This window comes from Entelurus aequoreus, linkage group LG01 (genome assembly GCF_033978785.1).
Source record: "Entelurus aequoreus isolate RoL-2023_Sb linkage group LG01, RoL_Eaeq_v1.1, whole genome shotgun sequence".
In the NCBI taxonomy this organism is placed as follows: Eukaryota; Metazoa; Chordata; class Actinopteri; order Syngnathiformes; family Syngnathidae; genus Entelurus; species Entelurus aequoreus.
This window is the reverse complement of record NC_084731.1, coordinates 64060459-64082234: the sequence shown is the minus strand read 5'-3', so window position 1 is coordinate 64082234 and position 21776 is coordinate 64060459. Positions and strand designations below refer to the sequence as shown.

At 34.9% G+C, this 21776-nt stretch overlaps 1 protein-coding gene across 1 annotated transcript in view; it reads left to right on the top strand.

Moving 5' to 3' along the window:
* dlgap4b (discs, large (Drosophila) homolog-associated protein 4b) overlaps positions 1-21776 on the top strand; it is a 180331-nt gene that overhangs the window by 53216 nt on the left and 105339 nt on the right.

The following is a 21776-nucleotide window of genomic DNA, read 5'->3' as shown; positions in this document are numbered from 1 at the left end:
CGATGATTATTTTAGAGCCACTGAATATGTGTGCACTTCATAATCTGATTAGTCGATTAATCGCTTAGAAAGTCGATGACCAAATTAGAGCCACTGACTATCTGTATGATTCATAATACTATTAGTCGACTAATCGCTGAGAAAGTCGATGCCTATATTAGAGCCACTGAATATGTGTACGCTTTATAACCCAATTAGTCAACTAATCGCTAAGAAGGTCGATGAAAATATTAAAGCCACTGAATATGTGTGCGCTTCATAATCTGATTAGTCAACTAATCGCTTAGAAAGTCGATGACTATATTAGAGCCACTGAATATGTGTATGATTCATAATACGATTTGTCGACTACTCGCTAAGAAAGTCGATGACTATATTAAAGCCACTAAATATGTTTACGCTTCACAATTCGATTTGTTGACTAATCGCTAAGAAAGTTGATGGCTGAATTAGAGCCACTGAATGTGTGCACGCTTCATAATCGCATTAGTCGACTAATCGCTAAGAAATTCGATGACTATATTAGAGCCACTGAATATGTTTACGCTTCATAATCCGATTAGTTGACTAATCGCTAAGAAAGTCAATGGCTAAATTAGAGCCACTAAATATGTGCACGCTTCATAATCCGATTAGTCGACTAATCGCTAAGAAAGTCGATGACTATATTAGAGCCACTGAATATGTGTACGCTTCATAATCCCATTAGTTGACTAATCGCTAAGAAAGTCGATGACTATATTATAGCCACTGAATATGTGCACACTTCATAATCTGATTAGTCGACTAATCGCTAAGAAAGTCGATGACTATATTAGAGCCACTGAATATGTGTACGCTTCATAATACGATTAGTTGACTAATCGCTAAGAAAGTCGATGGCTATATTAGAGCCACTGGATATGTGTACACTTCATAATCCGATTAGTCGACTAATCGCTAAGAAGGTCGATGACTATATTAGAGCCACTGAATATGTGTATGCTTCATAATCTGATTAGTCGACTAATCGGTGAGAAAGTCGATGTTTATATTAAAGCCACTGAATATGTGTACGCTTCATAATCAGATTAGTCGACTAATCGCTAACAAAGTCGATGACTAATTAGAGCCACTGAATATGTGTGCGCTTCATAATCCGATTAGTCGACTAATCGCTTAGAAAGTCGATGACTATTTTGGAGCCACTAAATATGTGTACGCTTCATAATACGATTTGTCAACTAATCGCTAAGAAAGTCGATCACTATATTAGAGCCACTGAATATGTGTGCGCTTCAAAATCAGATTAGTCGACTAATCGCTTAGAAAGTCGATGACTATATTAGAGCCACTGACTATGTGTATGATTCATAATACGATTAGTCGATTAATCGCTGAGAAAGTCGATGACTATATTAGAACCACTGAATATGTGTACGCTTTATAATCCAATTAGTCAACTAATCGCTAAGAAGGTCGATGAAAATATTAAAGCCACTGAATATGTGTGCGCTTCATAATCTGATTAGTCAACTAATCGCTTAGAAAGTCGATGACTATATTAGACCCACTGAATATGTGTATGATTCATAATACGATTCGTCGACTAATCACTAAGAAAGTCGATGACTATATTAGAGCCACTAAATATGTGTACGCTTCATAATCCGATTAGTTGACTAATCGCTAAGAAAGTCGATGGCTATATTAGAGCCACTGAATATGTGTACGCTTCATAATCCCATTAGTCGACTAATCGGTGAGAATGTCGATGACTATATTAGAGCCACTGAATATGTGTACGCTTCATAATCCGATTAGTCGACTAATCACTAAGAAAGTCGATGAATATAATAAAGCCACTGAATATGTGTATGATTCATAATATGATTTGTCGACTAATCGCTAAGAAAGTCGATGATTATTTTAGAGCCACTGAATATGTGTGCACTTCATAATCTGATTAGTCGATTAATCGCTTAGAAAGTCGATGACCAAATTAGAGCCACTGACTATCTGTATGATTCATAATACTATTAGTCGACTAATCGCTGAGAAAGTCGATGACTATATTAGAGCCACTGAATATGTGTACGCTTTATAACCCAATTAGTCAACTAATCGCTAAGAAGGTCGATGAAAATATTAAAGCCACTGAATATGTGTGCGCTTCATAATCTGATTAGTCAACTAATCGCTTAGAAAGTCGATGACTATATTAGAGCCACTGAATATGTGTATGATTCATAATACGATTTGTCGACTACTCGCTAAGAAAGTCGATGACTATATTAAAGCCACTAAATATGTTTACGCTTCACAATTCGATTTGTTGACTAATCGCTAAGAAAGTTGATGGCTGAATTAGAGCCACTGAATGTGTGCACGCTTCATAATCGCATTAGTCGACTAATCGCTAAGAAATTCGATGACTATATTAGAGCCACTGAATATGTTTACGCTTCATAATCCGATTAGTGACTAATCGCTAAGAAAGTCAATGGCTAAATTAGAGCCACTAAATATGTGCACGCTTCATAATCCGATTAGTCGACTAATCGCTAAGAAAGTCGATGACTATATTAGAGCCACTGAATATGTGTACGCTTCATAATCCCATTAGTTGACTAATCGCTAAGAAAGTCGATGACTATATTATAGCCACTGAATATGTGCACACTTCATAATCTGATTAGTCGACTAATCGCTAAGAAAGTCGATGACTATATTAGAGCCACTGAATATGTGTACGCTTCATAATACGATTAGTTGACTAATCGCTAAGAAAGTCGATGGCTATATTAGAGCCACTGGATATGTGTACACTTCATAATCCGATTAGTCGACTAATCGCTAAGAAGGTCGATGACTATATTAGAGCCACTGAATATGTGTATGCTTCATAATCTGATTAGTCGACTAATCGGTGAGAAAGTCGATGTTTATATTAAAGCCACTGAATATGTGTACGCTTCATAATCAGATTAGTCGACTAATCGCTAACAAAGTCGATGACTAATTAGAGCCACTGAATATGTGTGCGCTTCATAATCCGATTAGTCGACTAATCGCTTAGAAAGTCGATGACTATTTTGGAGCCACTAAATATGTGTACGCTTCATAATACGATTTGTCAACTAATCGCTAAGAAAGTCGATCACTATATTAGAGCCACTGAATATGTGTGCGCTTCAAAATCAGATTTGTCGACTAATCGCTTAGAAAGTCGATGACTATGTTGGAGCCATTAAATATGTGTACGCTTCCTAATCCAATTAGTCGACTAATCGCTAAGAAAGCCGATGACTATATAGGAGCCATTAAATATGTGTATGCTTCATAATCCGATTAGTCGACTAATCGCTAAGAAAGTCGATGACTATATTAGAGCCACTGAATACGTGTGCGCTTCATAATCCGATTAGTTGACTAATCGCTAAGAAAGTCAATGGCTAAATTAGAGCCACTGAATATATATGTATATATATATATATATATATATATATATATATATATATATATATATATATATATATATATATATATATATATATATATATATATATATATATATATATATGTATTTTAAAGCAGTGCCATACATTAGCTTGTACCAGCAGGCTGATGTTTATCCAGTGGCATCGCCCCCTTGTGGTGATTGGGGGGAATTGCTCTACTGTAAGGTCATGAATTGGACATTGTGCCAAATGTCCCTCATCACCCCCTTGAAGGAACAGATTGCAGTGCCCCAGTGCACATGGCTGCCACCAGACGCTCCACGCAGGGTGTCATATCACACACACACACACGCACACACACACACACAATGTTGCATGCACATTGAGCCGTGAACACTTGTAGTTCAACTATTGAGCGAGATGATTCCCTCTCTGATGTCTAAACGTGTCTTTCAGGCATCATTGACGCTGTGTTTGCTTTGTATTTCAAGTCAGTGGTTCCATCGTGTCTCCACCTGCATGAATAGTGGCTCTCACACACTTTAATTAAAATTGACAGAAAGCATTCAGTGTACTTTAAATCAGTGATGTTTATTCACAATGATATATCAAGGTACCCAGTACTTGTTTTAATCAAATATGCATTTAGGTGGTGCTGTTTTACATTATTATCTCTAATCAGCTAGCAATACACAAATATTTATAATTAAATATGTTTTAAATACTATATATATGTATATATATATATATATATATATATATATATATATATATATATATATATATATATATATATATATATATATATATATATATATATATATATATATATATGTATATATATATATATATATGTATATATATATATATATATATATATATGTATATATATATATATATATATATATATATATATGTATATATATATATATATATATATATATATATATATATATATATATATATATATATATATATATATATATATATATATATATATATAAACCCCGTTTCCATATGAGTTGGGAAATTGTGTTAGATGTAAATATAAACGGAATACAATGATTTGCAAATCCTTTTCAACCCATATTCAATTGAATGCACTACAAAGACAAGATATATTTGATGTTCAAACTCATCAACTTTATTTTTGTTTTGCAAATAATAATGAACTTAGAATTTCATGGCTGCAACACGTGCCAATGTAGTTGGGAAAGGGCATGTTCACCACTGTGTTACATGGCCTTTCCTTTTAACAACACTCAGTAAACGTTTGGGAACTGAGGAGACACATTTTTTAAGCTTCTCAGGTGGAATTATTTCCCATTCTTGCTTGATGTACAGCTTAAGTTGAGTTTGAGTTTGAGTTTGAGTTTATTTTGAACATGCAAGCATGATACATCACAATTTCCAGTTTCTCTTTTCAACATGTTCGAAAAGGAGTAGGAAGAAGCAGAGCTTATTTAATCCTACCCTTTTCTTTTACATAACAGTTGCTAAAACTTTTGTTCACTTCCTGTTCCCAATTTATTCACAATATACTCCATAAGTAATCACAATAAAAATAAATAATAATTGGTGAAGTAAGTCATATTACATATAATGAGATAAGTAAGATTATTTTGAGAATGAAAGAATGGATGAAATAAATCCAGAATGTTTTTCATGGTTCTTCTTCTTTGTACTTTGTAAACACTTTAAGTTTGAAGAGTTTCTTGAAGTGGATCATATTGGTACATTGTTTGATTGCTTTGCTTAATCCATTCCATAATTTAATTCCACATACTGATATACTGAAGGTCTTAAGAGTTGTACGTGCATACAAAGGTTTTAAATTACATTTTTCTCTAAGATTATATTTCTCCTCTTTTTTTGAGAAGAATTGTTGTATATTCTTGGGTAGCAGGTTATAGTTTGCTTTATGTATAATTTTAGCTGTTTGCAAATTCACTATGTCATGGAATTTCAGTATTTTTGATTCAATAAATAAAGGGTTTGTATGTTGTCTATATCCAACATTATGTATTATTCTAACTGATCTTTTTTGTAACACCGTTAATGAATGAAGTGTACTTTTGTAGTTATTTCCCCATATTTCTACACAGTAGCTCAGATATGGTAACACTAGTGAGCAGTAGAGAATATGAAGTGATTTTTGGTCTAGAACATGTTTTGCTTTATTCATTATTGACGTGTTTCTTGCTACTTTATGTTGTATATTTTTTACGTGAGATTTCGAGTTCAATTTATCATCAATCATTATACTTAGAAATTTGGTTTCATTTACTCTTTCAATTTATGTTCCGTCTATTTGTATTTGTGTTTGACTTTCTCTTCTACTGTTACCAAATAGCATTATCTTAGTTTTACTGAGATTCAACGATAATCTGTTTTTGTCATACCATCTTTTTAATTTGTTCATTTCTTCTGTTATTTGTATTATCTTTTGTGTGTTCTCTCCTGAACAAAACGCTGTTCTATCATCCGCAAATAATACTAACTTAAATCTTGTGTAACTTTACAAATGTCATTTATATAGAGATTGAATAATTTAGGTCCTAGTATTGATCCCTGAGATACACCACAGGATATATTTAGCGTTGTAGACGTGTGTTCGCCTAGCTTCACGTATTGTTTCCTGTTTGTTAGATAACTTCTTATCCAGTTTAAGACTAACCCTCTGATGCCATATCGTTCTAGTTTTTTGATTAAAATATTGTGATTAATAGTGTCAAATGCTTTAGTTAGATTTATAAACACAGCTGCCGCACATTTTTTACTATCTATTGCATTGGTAATTTCTTCTGTAATTTCAATTAAAGCCATTGAAGTTGAAACATTAGCTCTGTATCCATACTGGTTCTCTTCGAGTATTTTATTTTTGTTTGTGAAACTCTCTAATCTGTTATTGAACAGTTTTTCAATGATTTTAGAAAATTGTGGAAGTAAAGAAACAGGTCTATAATTTGTAAATTGATGTTTATCTCTAGTCTTATAAATTGGTGCAACTTTAGCTATTTTAATTTTGTTTGGAAATTTACCTGTTTGAAATGATAGGTTACTAATATACATTAATGGTCCTGAGATATCTTCTATAACCTTTTTTATCGTTTCCATATAAATTTCGTTACAATCAGTTGAAGTTTTAGATTTACATTTACAATTGTAACTATTTCCTCCTGTGTCACATTACTGAGGAACATGGAGTTGGGATTTCGCTCTATGGCAGTGGTTCTCAAATGGGGGTACTTGAAGGTATGCCAAGGGGTATGTGAGATTTTTTTTAAATGTCTGTCAAAAAGAACTGTGAAAAGAAATGCAACAATGCAATATTCAGTGTTGACAGCTAGATTTTTTGTGAACATGTTCCATAAATATTGATGTTAAAGATTTCTTTTTTTCTGAAGAAATGTTTAGAATTAAGTTCATGAATCCAGATGGATCTCTATTACAATCCCCAAAGAGGGCACTTTAAGTTGATGATTACTTCTATGTGTAGAAATCTTTATTTTATAATTGAATCACTTGTTTATTTTTCAACAAGTTTTTAGTTGTTTGTATATCTTTTTTTCCAAATAGTTCAAGAAAGACCACAACAAATGAGCAATATTTTGCACTGTTATACAATTTAATAAATCAGAAACTGATGACATAGTGCTGTATTTTACTTCATCTCATTTTTTCAACCAAAAATGCTTTGCTCTGATTAGGGGGTACTTGAATTAAAAAAATGTTCACAGGGGGTACATCACTGAAAAAAGGTTGAGAACCACTGAGCTATTGTATCATTATAGTCCTCAATTGAAACTTGGTCTGGAATCCTTTCTTCCCAATTTTGGTCCAATATTTACAAAGTAATTATTGAAGCTTTCAACTACTTCCTTTATGTTGTCATTCTTTTTATTTCCTTCTAAGAAGTATTGGGGTAATCCCTCTTAGTGCCATTTTTAATAATGCTATTGAGGATGCCCCATGTTGCTCTCATATTATTTTTGTTCCTGTCCAATAATTCACTGTAATATTCTTTTCTACATGATCGTAGTATGTTTAACTTGTTTTTATAGTTTTTGTACTTAATTTCTGCCTCTGTAGTTCTTTGTGCTATGAATTTTCTATATAGTGTATTCTTATTACAAGCATTGTTTAATCCTTTTGTCATCCATGGTTGATTATTCTTTCTCTGCTTACTACTGAGTTGTATCCATGGACAATGTTTGTCATAAAGTATTATGAACTTGTTTAAGAAATGTTCATAGGCTTCATCAACCTCTTTTTCATTGTACACATTGTCCCAATCTTGCTTTTGTAGCTCAATTTTAAAAGCAATCATCCTCCTCTCTGTGCACTGTCTTCGAAATGTCCTTTTGTCTTCCATGTTTTTCTTGTAGTTTCCATCATATATTGTAAAAACTGGCAGATGATCACTAACGTCGGTTATAAGTAGACCACTTGTAGTGTTATCAAAATCATTGGTAAAAATATTATAAATAAGTGTGGCACAGTGTCCTGTGATTCTGCTTGGCTTTGTGATTTTAGGATATAAACTGATGCTGTACATCGTATCAATGAAGTCATCAATAGACTTTTGCTTGTTAGGGTTCAATAAGTCAATATTAAAGTCACCGCATAAGAAAATTATTTTTTGACCAATGTCCATGTAAGTTGCCTTGATCCATTCTTCAAATTTTTCTATGTCACGGTTGGTAAAACTGGTGGACCCAAATGCAGAAAAGACAAGCAGAATTAAAGTTCAAGGGTTATATTAATAAAAACAGAGGGAAAGGAGGGAGCTCGTAGTCCTTGGCTTGGCAGTCCAGGAGAGCAGGCTGAGGCTAGCAGGCTGAGGCTAGCAGGCTGTGGCTAGCAGGCTGTGGCTAGCAGGCTGTGGCTAGCAGGCTGTGGCTAGCAGGCTGTGGCTAGCAGGCTGAGGCTAGCAGGCTGAGGCTAGCAGGCTGTGGCTAGCAGGCTGAGGCTAGCAGGCTGAGGCTAGCAGGCTGAGGCTAGCAGGCTGTGGCTAGCAGGCTGAGGCTAGCAGGCTGAGGCTAGCAGGCTGAGGCTAGCAGGCTGAGGCTAGCAGGCTGAGGCTAGCAGGCTGTGGCTAGCAGGCTGTGGCTAGCAGGCTGTGGCTAGCAGGCTGTGGCTAGCAGGCTGTGGCTAGCAGGCTGTGGCTAGCAGGCTGAGGCTAGCAGGCTGAGGCTAGCAGGCTGAGGCTAGCAGGCTGAGGCTAGCAGGCTGAGGCTAGCAGGCTGTGGCTAGCAGGCTGAGGCTAGCAGGCTGAGGCTAGCAGGCTGAGCAGGCACACACGGCAGGTAGGGAACTGAAGGCAGAGGGAAAAAAACAGGGGTAGAATGAGCAGCCAAAAAACACAAAAATGGCAGATTCGCAAGATATCCAAAAGTGCTAGAATTCAAGAACAAACGGGCGAGAAGCGTTACCACATGTAGAAAGGTGAACGATCTGGCGATCGCGCCGAGTGAAGTCCAAACATTTGAAGGCTGCAGGTGATGAGTTGATGGCAGGCAGGTGAGTGATTAGGGTGCTGGGATCAGCTGTGCCAGGCTGAGAGCTGGAGCCACGCCTATGCCCAAAACACGCCCACTCTCCCAAAGACAAACACAGAGACAAACAGACACAGACAGAGACTGTGACATTCTATAATTGATTTAGGTGATCTATACATACCGCTGATGAAAATGTTTTTGCTTTTTTCCTGACATACCGTATTTCAATGGTTATATATTCTAAGATATCTATAGCATATGACATGTTTTTTACCACTTTGTAGTTCAGGTTCTTCATCACATACACAGCTACTCCTCCATTTTTGTTGGTTCTGTTGATGTAGTTTAGTTCATATCCTTCCAGATCAAAATCTATTCCTTTGTTATCATCAATCCATGTTTCTGTGACAGCGATCACAGGAAAAGAACCATCTGAATTGTTATAGGCGCAAGTTGTTCAACAGTCCGGGGGTCTCCATTGTGGTATTTTAGGCTTCATAATGCGCCACACATTTTCAATGGGAGACAGGTCTGGACTACAGGCAGGCCAGTCTAGTACCCGCACTCTTTTACTATGAAGCCACGTTGATGTAACACGTGGCTTGGCATTGTCTTGCTGAAATAAGCAGGGGCGTCCATGGTAACGTTGCTTGGATGGCAACATATGTTGCTCCAAAACCTGTACGTACCTTTCAGCATTAATGAAGCCTTCACAGATGTGTAAGTTACCCATGTCTTGGGCACTAATACACCCCCATACCATCACAGATGCTGGCTTTTACACTTTGCGCCTAAAACAATCCGGATGGTTCTTTTCCTCTTTGGACGTACACAGTTTCCAAAAACCATTTGAAATGTGGACTCGTCAGACCACAGAACACTTTTCATCAGTCCTTCTTAGATGAGCTCAGGCCCAGCGAAGCCGACGGCATTTCTGGATGTTGTTGATAAACGGTTTTCGCCTTGCATAGGAGAGTTTTAACTTGCACTTACGGATGTAGCGACCAACTCTAGTTACTGACAGTGGGTTTCTGAAGTGTTCCTGAGCCCATGTGGTGATATCCTTTACACAATGATGTCGCTTGTTGATGCAGTACAGCCTGAGGGATCGAAGGTCACGGGCTTAGCTGCTTACGTGCAGTGATTTCTCCAGATTGTCTGAACCCTTTGATGATATTACGGACCGTAGATGGTGAAATCCCTAAATTCCTTGCAATAGCTGCTTGAGAAAGGTTTTTCTTAAACTGTTCAACAATTTGCTCACGCATTTGTTGACAAAGTGGTGACCCTCGCCCCATCCTTGTTTGTGAATGACTGAGGATTTCATGGAATCTACTTTCATACCCAATCATGGCATCCACCTGTTCCCAATTTGCCTGTTCACCTGTGGAATGTCCCAAATAAGTGTTTGATGAGCATTCCTCAACTTTATCAGTATTTATTGCCAACTTTCCCAACTTCTTTGTCACGTGTTGCTGGCATCAAATTCTAAAGTTAATGATTATTTGGGAAAAAAAATATGTTTTATCAGTTTGAACATCAAATATGTTGTCTTTGTAGCATATTCAACTGAATATGGGTTGAAAATGATTTGCAAATCATTGTATTCCATTTATATTTACATCTAACACAATTTCCAAACTCATATGGAAACGGGGTTTGTAGATAAACACTAGATAAAACAAAGAAACATAGATAAAATAGAAATAAAAACATGAAAAACACTAGATAAAACATAGAAACATAGATAAGATAGAAATAAAAACATGGAAAAACACTAGATAAAACAGAAACATAGATAAAATAGAAATAAAAACATGAAAAACACTAGATAAAACATAGAAACAGATCAAATAGAAATAAAAACATGAAAAACACTCGATAAAACATAGAAACATAGATGAAATAGAAACAAAAACATGAAAAACACTAGATAAAACATAGAAACAGATCAAATAGGAAAAAAAACATGAAAGCACTGTATAAAACAGATAGGCAAGCAGTGCATTTAAAAACAAGAAGGCAGAGAAATTAGATAACATAACGAGTCAAGCTCACCTTTGTGCATTTACGCACAGTATAAAACTTTTGGTGGACAACATGAGACAAAGAAGGAGGGGCACAAAACATATCTTTCTGTGGCAACCTCGGAGAAAGTTGTACATGTAAACAAACTGTTGAGTCCCTGTCCACACCACGGTGAGTTCAAAGGCCGCTGAAATTAGTAGGACAAAACGGCGCTCGCCAAATACTCCCATCAGTGAAGCATGTTTAATATAAACAGTTGGATTTCTAACAATTAGGAAGGTTTGTGTCATCCTACAGAAAATATATTGCAACAAAAAATATATTTTTCACCCCAATTTTTTTCCTTTTCCACACATTTTTGAAAAATCTCCATGGAGCCACTAGGGCGCCGCTCAAGAGCCGCATGAGGCTCTAGAGCAGGGGTCTCAGACACGCAGCCCGCGGGCCAATTGCGGCCCGCGAGACTTTATTTTGCGGCCCCCACATTAATATGAAAGTTCAATGTTAGTGCGGCCCGCAAGTTTTAAATGAATGGCACTTGACAGCATTGTGTGCGGAGCTGAAGGAATCTATCAATCACGGTGTGGTATATGGCTCTCGACAATATTGAGGGCGTGCCGTGATGGCACTGCCTTTAGCGTCCTCTACAACCTGTCGTCGCGCCGTCTTTTTCTCCATACTGTAACTGTAAACTCCACGGCGAGCCCCCCCCCCTCCCTCTCGTTGGCTCCAGACAGAGCCGATTTGTGTTATTTGGGTCCAAAATACCCCTGCGTTAGTGGAAAAGCGGCAAATGAGTGAAAGTGACAGAAACATTGCCATGGAGACGAGGGTTTTCTTACATGCCTGGCCACAGTCACACCGCGACACCTGTCCCTCAGTAATAAAGTCCCTGATAACTTGGACCAATTCAAACCGTTATTTGTTTTTTTAATTGTTTAATTTGCATAGCCTCACACGATGAACACTACATATATTTTTATATGACGCCGGATAACACTCCGGGAGCCTAGGGATGATACTCGAAACCGGTTTTCCCAGTTGTTCGATAAGAAAAGAACCCAGTCCTCAGACTCGAATCCCTTTTTGAGAACCGGTACCCGTTATCGAGACCACTATAGTAAAGAAAAAGAGTTGGTTCTTTATTCGAATCCCTGGAATCCCGTCCCGACCAGAAATGCCCCTTGAGACATCACAAGAAATTACGTCACGTAGCTCAGTCATTAGGCGCAGATAGTGAAAGCAGGAAAACAATGGACATGAAAAAGCGCTCCAAGGTGTAATAAAGTTCAAAACAAAAGGTATAATCCAATGAATAACTTTACTGAAAGATTTGAGCAGGGTACAAACACATGACGAACACTTTTACGACCAACCGGAAACATAGCAACCAGGCTAGCAACGCACCTCCTTTACGCCAGCTGTCGCAACGTTCTTAAAGCAACCGCAGCACATACATATATATGACAACTCCCTTTTTTAACTTTTGTTTTTCTTTTATTGTAAACAAAACAAAATCACACTGTATATGTGTTGTCTGTCTAATTATAAATAATGCAGACGAGGCGTGTTGGCTGAGTTCTTGACGTTTACTTTCACAGCGTGCTCATAACCTCATTCTTAGCTGCCGGGTGACGACACGCAACAACACTTTTCGGGGCTACCGCGCATGCTCGTCACTCCCGTTGCATGCTGGGTAGTGTGGTTGTTATATTCCCTAGCCTAGCTCATAACATCACATCTTTCACCCTATAAAGAAATAATGTTAACTCAATAAAGTGTATTTCTTTTTTTAGCTTTAACTTTTAATTTTTTTAGCACTGTAACCACATTTGCAAAAGACTTTTCTCTTCATAGAATTTTCTTTCAATAAAGTAATAAAGTGCAAAAATGTCAAAGCATCATAACAAACAGTTATGTCAAATAACAGCAGAAGTGCACTTTTTGGAGAGCTGTATTATTTTAAGTTTTGTGCCCAAGGGACTGATTTTTTTTAACACTATATTATTATTTATACACCTATAGTGATCACAGGGACAGGTTGTTTTTGTGTTACTGTATATATTTGTTTTTCTGAAAAATCCCACTTAATATACTTTGGGTAACAACAGTCAATATTTATTTATTTTTTTATTTTTTTTTAGGGGGGTAACAGTCAATATTTATTTATTTATTAGATTTTATTTTTTTCTTATATAATAAAAGTGAGCTTTTGTTAAACCAAATATTGTGTGTTTTTTTCCATATACAACAACCTATCTGGACTCGATAAGAGAATCGATAATGAATAGGTTCGATAAGAGGATTCGATAATAGGCTCGAACTCGATAATTTCTTATCAAACATCATCCCTACGGGAGCCGTCACTTTTTTTGCGCTCGCTATCCCGGTACTTTCCGCCGACCCCCGTGATGCTGTAGGGAGGAAAAGCGGAAAGACACACATTGCGGAAAAAACATTATTCTCCGTGCGTCGGCTAAATACAAATATATTCCACAACCCCAAACATGTCTTTTTCAAAGCCTGCAGTGAAGAGAAAGGTTAGTGATGAGCAAAGACAATTCCAGGAAAAGTGGGAGATGCAATATTTTTTTGTTGAGCACAGGGGCACCCCGACGTGTCTTTTTTGCACAGAGAAAGTTGCGGTGCACAAGGAATACAATTTGAAACGTCACATGTCTTTTTCAAAGCCTGCAGTGAAGAGAAAGGTTAGTGATGAGCAAAGACAATTCCAGGAAAAGTGGGAGATGCAATATTTTTTTGTTGAGCACAGGGGCACCCCGACGTGTCTTTTTTGCACAGAGAAAGTTGCGGTGCACAAGGAATACAATTTGAAACGTCATTATACAACTGAGGAGCTGAGGAGTATGCAAAATACCAGGGAGATGAGAGAGTGAACTGGGTTGCAAATTTTAAAACCAGTCTACTGAGACAACAAGATTTCTTCAAGAAAGCAAGTGAAAAGAGTGATGCAGCAGTCAAAGCTAGCTACATGGTGAGTGAGATGGTTGCTAGGGCGGGAAAGCCATTCAAAGAAGGTGAATTCATTAAAAAGTGCATGTTAGATTTTTTGTAAGAAATCTTTTCTTGCGGCGCAGCCTCACCCAGTTTCTGCATCAAGTGGCCCCCAGGTATATTGAGTTTGAGACCCCTGCTCTAGAGTGACCCCCGACTTAGGCCTACTAGGCTACTGTAGTCCAACGTCGGTCATTATGGTGGTGAAAAAAGTCAGAGAACCACTGGTTTAGATCCCGTTAGTATTGAGTCGGCATTAATCAGAGGGGGTGCAATCGTGACTGGCAGTGAACAGTCTGGATGCCGTCATCTGAAGCCGCACTTGGTGACACGTTGAAGATGGGTGTGCTAAGCCTACCAGTGGCGTGCGGCCGTGAGATACCAGGCGGTTAGCTAATGTGCTGTAAAAAGGATTTAGAGGATTTGACCCTATCAGTGGAGATGGCACTCAGAGGAGCTTTGTTAATGACACGTAACGAGTCTGTGCTGGCAGCACGTTAATCATGTTATTTACACTAGCTTGTTTTTGTTTGTGGGGCTGAGCAGCTAATTGCTATACAGCACAGGTGTCAAAGTCAAGGCCCGGGGGCCAGATCTGGCCCGCCACATCATTTTACCTGGCCCGAAAACACCTGGAAATGATATGTGTCAATAAAGTACTTCATATTTTCTCACTAAATGTCATTGATTTTTTCATTTTGACAGAAAAAATATATGTACTGCTTGAAATTGCATGCCTTTTAAACTTTAATCGTATCCAATATTGCAACAAATATTACAGTATATTATCATACTTTCCAACATGTTTTTGTCGAAATAAAAATTCTTAACTTTACAGCAAACTACCCATCAAATTAATAAAAATGACAAAAAAGTGTACGTTGTTTTTTACAGCATATTACTGTAAATTGAAAAAAAAACTACTACTGTTTTTTGCGTTAAAATTCTGTTGACTGAGCTGCCAATTTTTTAAAGTAAAATCTACAGTTGTTATTTTTAACGGTGTATTACTGTAAATGGAAAGACGCTACATTTGTTTTTACGGTAGAAAAATTGGCAGCTAACTTTCCAGATTAAAAAAAGAACTTGTACTGTTTTTTCATGAACAATACCATGTTGTAAAAACCAATGTCCATTTACACAAACATTCTGGCCACTAAGCTGCCAGATTTTTCCGTAAAACACCCCCAAAAAAGTGGTACTGTTTTTATATTTACCGTAAAATGTTGTAAAAACAAAACAAAAAACACTATATTTTATATTAAAATGTTGTAAATGTAAAGTTTTACTGTAAAATGGATGTAATGAATAATGTATGAATTTGCCTCCGGATTTCATTGTTTTCATTGTCTATATTTTATATTAAAATGTTGTAACTGTAAAGTTGGACAGTCTACTTAAAACAATATATATATATATATATATATATATATATATATATATATATATATATATATATATATATATATATATATATATTAAAGATTAAAGATTAAAGTACCAATGATTGTCACACACACACTAGATGTGGTGAAATTTGTCCTCTGCATTTGACCCAACCCCTTGGGGAGCAGTGGGCAGCAGCGGCGCCACGCCCGGGAATCATTTTGGTGATTTAACCCCCAACTCCAACCCTTGATGCTGAGTGCCAAGCAGGGAGGAAACGGGTCCCATTTTTATAGTCTTTGGTATGACTCGGCTATATATATATATATATATATATATATATATATATATATATATATATATATATATATATATATATATATATATATATATATATATATATATATATATATATATATATATATATATATATATATATATATATATATATATATATATATATATATATGTCTTAATTAGATTATCCAAAAAAATAGTGCTCGATACCGTGGTAGAGCGTAATATGTATGTGTGGGGGGAAAAAAATCCTCAGGAGATTTTTTTTTCTGAGGATTGAGGAAACCCCTCATGAAACAGGCCTGTAGAGATGAAATAGTCTTGTGATTTTTTTCCCCCCCACACATACATATATATATATATATATATATATATATATATATATATATATATATATATATATATATATATATATATATATATATATATATATATATATATATATATATATATATATATATATATATATATATATATATATATATATTTCAGTCTACTTAAAACAATGAAATCCAGAGGCTTTTTTGTTTTGTTTTTACAACATTTTACGGTAAATATAAAAACAGTACCACTTTTTTGGGGGGGTTTTACGGAAAAATCTGGAAGCTTAGTGGCCAGAATGTTTGTGTTAAATGGACATTGGTTTTTACAACATGGTATTGTTCATGGAAAAACAGTACAAGTTATTTTTTTATTCTGGAAAGTTAGCTGCCAATTTTTCTACCGTATAAACAAATCCAGTCTTTCCATTTACAGTAATACACCGTTAAAAACAACAACTGTAGATTTTACAGTCAAAAATTGGCAGCTCAGTCAACAGAATTTTAACGCAAAAAACAGTAGTAGTTTTTTTTTAATTTACAGTAATATGCTGTAAAAAACAACGTACAATTTATTGTCATTTTTATTTATTTGATGGGTAGTTTGCTGTAAAGTTAAGAATTTTTATTTTGACAAAAACATGTTGGAAAGTATGATAATATACTGTAATATTTGTTGCAATAATGGATACTATTAAAGTTTAAAAGGTATGCAATTTCAAGCAGTACATATATATAAATATACATATATATATATATATATATATATATATATATATATATATATATATATATATATATATATATATATATATATATATATATAGATATATATATATATATATGTATATATATATATATAGATATATATATATGTATATATATATATCTATATATATATATATATATATGTATATATATATATATATATATATATATATATATATATATATATATATATATATATATATATATATATATATATATATATATATATATATAGATATATGTATATATATATATATGTGTATGTAGATATATATATGTATATATGTGTGAATATATATGTATATATGTTATATATGTGTGTATATATATATATATATATATACATATATATATATATATAGATATGTGTGATATATATATAGAGTCAAGGTTTCTGTGGTTTTTCTGTTACACCGGGGTATTGAGCAATCCCCTGACAAGCAGGGAAACCTGCGAAAAAGGCTTGTATACGTGTATGTGTATATATATATATATATATATATATATATATATATATATATATATATATATATATATATATATATATATATATATATATATATATATATATTTAGTAGGGAAAACTATGCTAAAAGAAGAAGAAATTGAGGAAAAATAATAGTAATAATAAGAAATCAATCAAATAAATGGTCTAAGACAGGTGTCTCAAACTCGTTTCTATTAAGGGGCAGCGTGGCAATTATGGCCCTGAGAGGGCCTCATGTAACAGTGAATATGTATGAATATAAATGTATAATATGGAAGTATCATTCTGGCAAAATTATTTGCCAACGTGTATCTAAATTTTTGCGTGTGTAATCCAATTTGCGTGCGTCTGTAGTGTGTACTAATTTGTGTGTGTGTATATTTGTGTAATTAGATCCGCGTGCGAGTCTTTTATGTTTTCCGTCCGTCCCTAATCAGAGAGAACCCTCCACAGGCTGTCTACTTTTGCCACACATCTGCTGTTTTTCATTACTACTTAGGCCTACTACGCTACTGCATTTAATGTTGGTCAGTGTGGTGGTACTTGGAGAGTGTTTTCTGAGGTGGCACTTGGTGAGAGACGTTTGAGAACCACGGCGACAGGATGGAAATATATACATGGCCTGGATCATTGGAATGAAAAAAGACTAATTTGAGATATTATACATCTTAGAGTGCCACTTTTTGTAGTGTACTCCTGAATCGGTGTTTACCCTCCTGGTGACTCTTATCTCACATTTCATGATAAGCGATAAGCTTGTCACCCACTTCCAGATTTAATAGTATGCTTCACACCTTTCTAAACTGTGGGAGGAGTTATATAATGTAATCATGTCTTCCCTTTTTGTCTTTATTTATTCATTTTATTTTTTATTTTTTTATTAGGTGCGATGTGTAATTAGAGCAGAGATGTCAAAGTGGTTTTCATTGAGGGCCACATCACGGTTATGGCTGAATAATAAATAATGTATGAATTTGCCTCTGGATTTCATTAGTAATTATATAAATTGTTTTAGGTAGACTGTCCATTTTATATTTACAAAATTTTACTGTAAAATAGTGTTGTTTTTATTTAATTTTTTTACAACATTTTACGGTAAATGGAAAAACCGTACCACTGTTTTTCGGGGAGTTTTTACGTAAAAATCTGGCAGCTTAGTTGCCAGAATTTTTGTGTCAAATTGACATTGGTTTTTACAACATGATATTGTTCATGGAAAAAAACAGTACGAGTTCTTTTTTTATTCTGGCAACTTAGCTGCCAGTTTTTCTACCGTAAAAACAAATGTACCGTCTTTCCATTTACAGTAATACACCGTTAAAAACAACAACCCTAGATTTTACAGTCAAAAACAGCTCAGTTAACAGAATTTTAATGCAAAAAACAATAGTAGGTTTTTTTTTTTCAATTTACAGTACTATGCTGTAAAGAACAACATAAAATGTATTGTCATTTTTTATAAAAAAACTTTATATTTAAAATTTTTTACTGTAAAATAGTGTTGTTTTTATTCATTTTGTACAAAATTTTACGGTAAATGGAAAAACCGTACCACTGTTTTTTGTTTTTTTTTAACGAAAAAATCTGGCAGCTTAGTTGCGAGAATTTTTGCGTTAATTTGACATTGTTTTTTACCACATTATATTGTTCATGGAAAAAAAAACAATATAACATATATACATATATATATATTTATATATATATATATATATATATATATATATATATATATATATATATATATATATATATATATATATATATATATATATATATATATATATATAAACCCTGTTTCCATATGAGTTGGGAAATTGTGTTAGGTGTAAATATAAACGGAATACAATGATTTGCAAATCATTTTCAACCCATATTCAGTTGAATATGCTACAAAGACAACATATTTGATGTTCAAATAATCATTAATGTTTGCAAATAATCATTAACGTTAGAATTTGATGCCAGCAACACGTGACAAAGAAGTTGGGAAAGGTGGCAATAAATACTGATAAAGTTGAGGAATGCTCATCAAACACTTATTTGGAACATCCCACAGGTGAACAGGCAAATTGGGAACAGGTGGGTGCCATGATTGGGTATAAAAGTAGATTCCATGAAATGCTCAGTCATTCACAAAGAAGGATATATATATAGATATATATATGTGTATATATAGATATAGATATATGTGTATATATAGATATAGATATAGATATAGATATATATGTGTAAATATATATATATATATATGTATATATGTGTGTATATATAGATATACATTTAAGTGAATAATGTATGAATTTGCCTCTGGATTTCATTATTAATTATATAAATTGTTTTAAGTAGACTGTCCATTTTACAGTAAAAACTTTATATTTACAAAATTTGACTGTAAAATAGTTTTGTTGTTGGTTTTTATTTTACAACATTTTACGATAAATGGAAAAACCGTACCACTGATTTTTGGGGGGTTTTTACAGCTTAGTTGCCAGAATTTTTGTGTCAAATTGACATTGGTTTTTACAACATGATATTGTTCATGGAAAAAAACAGTAGGAGTTCCTTTTTTTATTCTGGCAATTTAGCTGCCAGTTTTTCTACCGTAAACACAAATGTACCATCTTTCCATTTACAGTAATACACCGTTAAAAACAACAACCCTAGATTTTACAGTCAAAAACTGGCAGCTCAGTCAACATAATTTTAACGTAAAAAACAGTAGTAGTTTTTTTTCAATTTACAGTGAAGTGTATTTCTGGTCTTGTCGTAGTTGGATCAAAAGAGACGTCGTAGACGCTTTGCTGAACCAAAAAGTTGCTTGATTGCAAGCGAGCGTCAGTTAAACAGGTCTGCAGTGTCCGGGGGAATCTCAGTCACCTATTCAGTGGCCTAGTGGTTAGAGTGTCCGCCCTGAGATCGGTAGGTTGTGAGTTCAAACCCCGGCCGAATCATACCAAAGACTATAAAAATGGGACCCGTTACCTCCCTGCTTGGCACTTAGCATCAAGGGTTGGAATTGGGGGTTAAATCACCAAAAATGATTCCCGGGCGTGGCACCGCTGCTGCCCACTCCTCCCCTCACCTCCCAGGGGGTGAACAAGGGGATGGGTCAAATGCAGAGGACAAATTTCACCACACCTAGTGTGTGTGTGACAATCATTGGTACTTTAACTTTAAAAGTGGAGGATTCCTAACTGGAGAAGCCAAACCATCAGTTTATATATTCCTTCTTTCTCTGTCTGGGTGTGCGCTAAGTCCAAACAGCTTCACATGACCATTCCAGGAGATGTTCGTGTGTAGTGGCTGGAAAACAACAGATGTGTAGCATAACTTGACGTTTAAGGTAAACATGGAATCTCTCCGCCAGAATAGAGCTATAACTCTAGCATTCCGAAGCCTGCTTTTATTGCTTGGAGAGAACAAATTCCAGTCCACATGCCAATGTCCATCTAAGGCTCTTTCTCAACCATTATTTAATCCGAGTTGGATATAAACATTCACCGTATGTTAAACATGATATGAGTCAATTAATTCACTTTAACAGTAATATGCTATAAAGAACAATGTACAATGTATTGTCATTTTTATTCATTTGATGGGTAGTTTGCTGTAAAGTTAAGTATTTTTATTTAGACAAAAACATGTTTGGAAAATATAATAATATACTGTAATATTTGTTATAATAAAGTTATTATTTTATTTTTATTTTTTTATTTTTTATTTATTTTTTGCAATAAAGTTCAAATTAAAGTACCATTGATAGTCAAACACACTAGGTGTGCTAAAATTGCCCTCTTTATTCGACCCATCCCCTTGTTGCAGCGGTGGCTGCGCTCAGGAATCATTTTGGTGATTTAACCCACCAATTATAACTCTTGATGCTGAGTGCCAAGCAGGGAGGTAATGGGTCCCATTTTTATAGTCTTTGGTATGACTCGGCCGGGGTTTGAACTTACAACCTACCGATCTCAGGGCGGACACTCTAACCACAAGGCCATGTATATACACTATATTGCCAAAAGTATTTGGCCACCGGCCTTAACTCACATATGAACTTGAAGTGCCATCCCATGGAATTGTCCAAAATGTTTTGGTATTGGCCGGTCTATTTTTAGACCAGCCAATGCAAAAGCGCCAGAAAAAAACTACACTCACTATGTTTTCAATAGCGCGGTATCTACAATACGGTTACATCCCTAGTATTTACTTTATTCTGTACGCTAACCTGACCAATTAACTAAGGACGATCATTGCGTATTTTGATGTTGCTAACCTGACCAATTAGCTAACAGCAATCATTGCATTGTACGTTGTTGCTAACCCTGACCAATTAGCTAAAGACGATCATTGCGTCGTATGTTATTGCTAACCTGACCAATTAGTTAATGACAATCATTGCGTCATACGTTGTTGTTAACCTGACCAATTAGCCAAGGACGATCATTGCGTCCTTGAGTTTATTTTGTTTTGTTTTGTTTTGTTTTGAGTGTATTTTGTTTTGTCCTGTGGTGATTTTAATTATTTCTTATGTGTC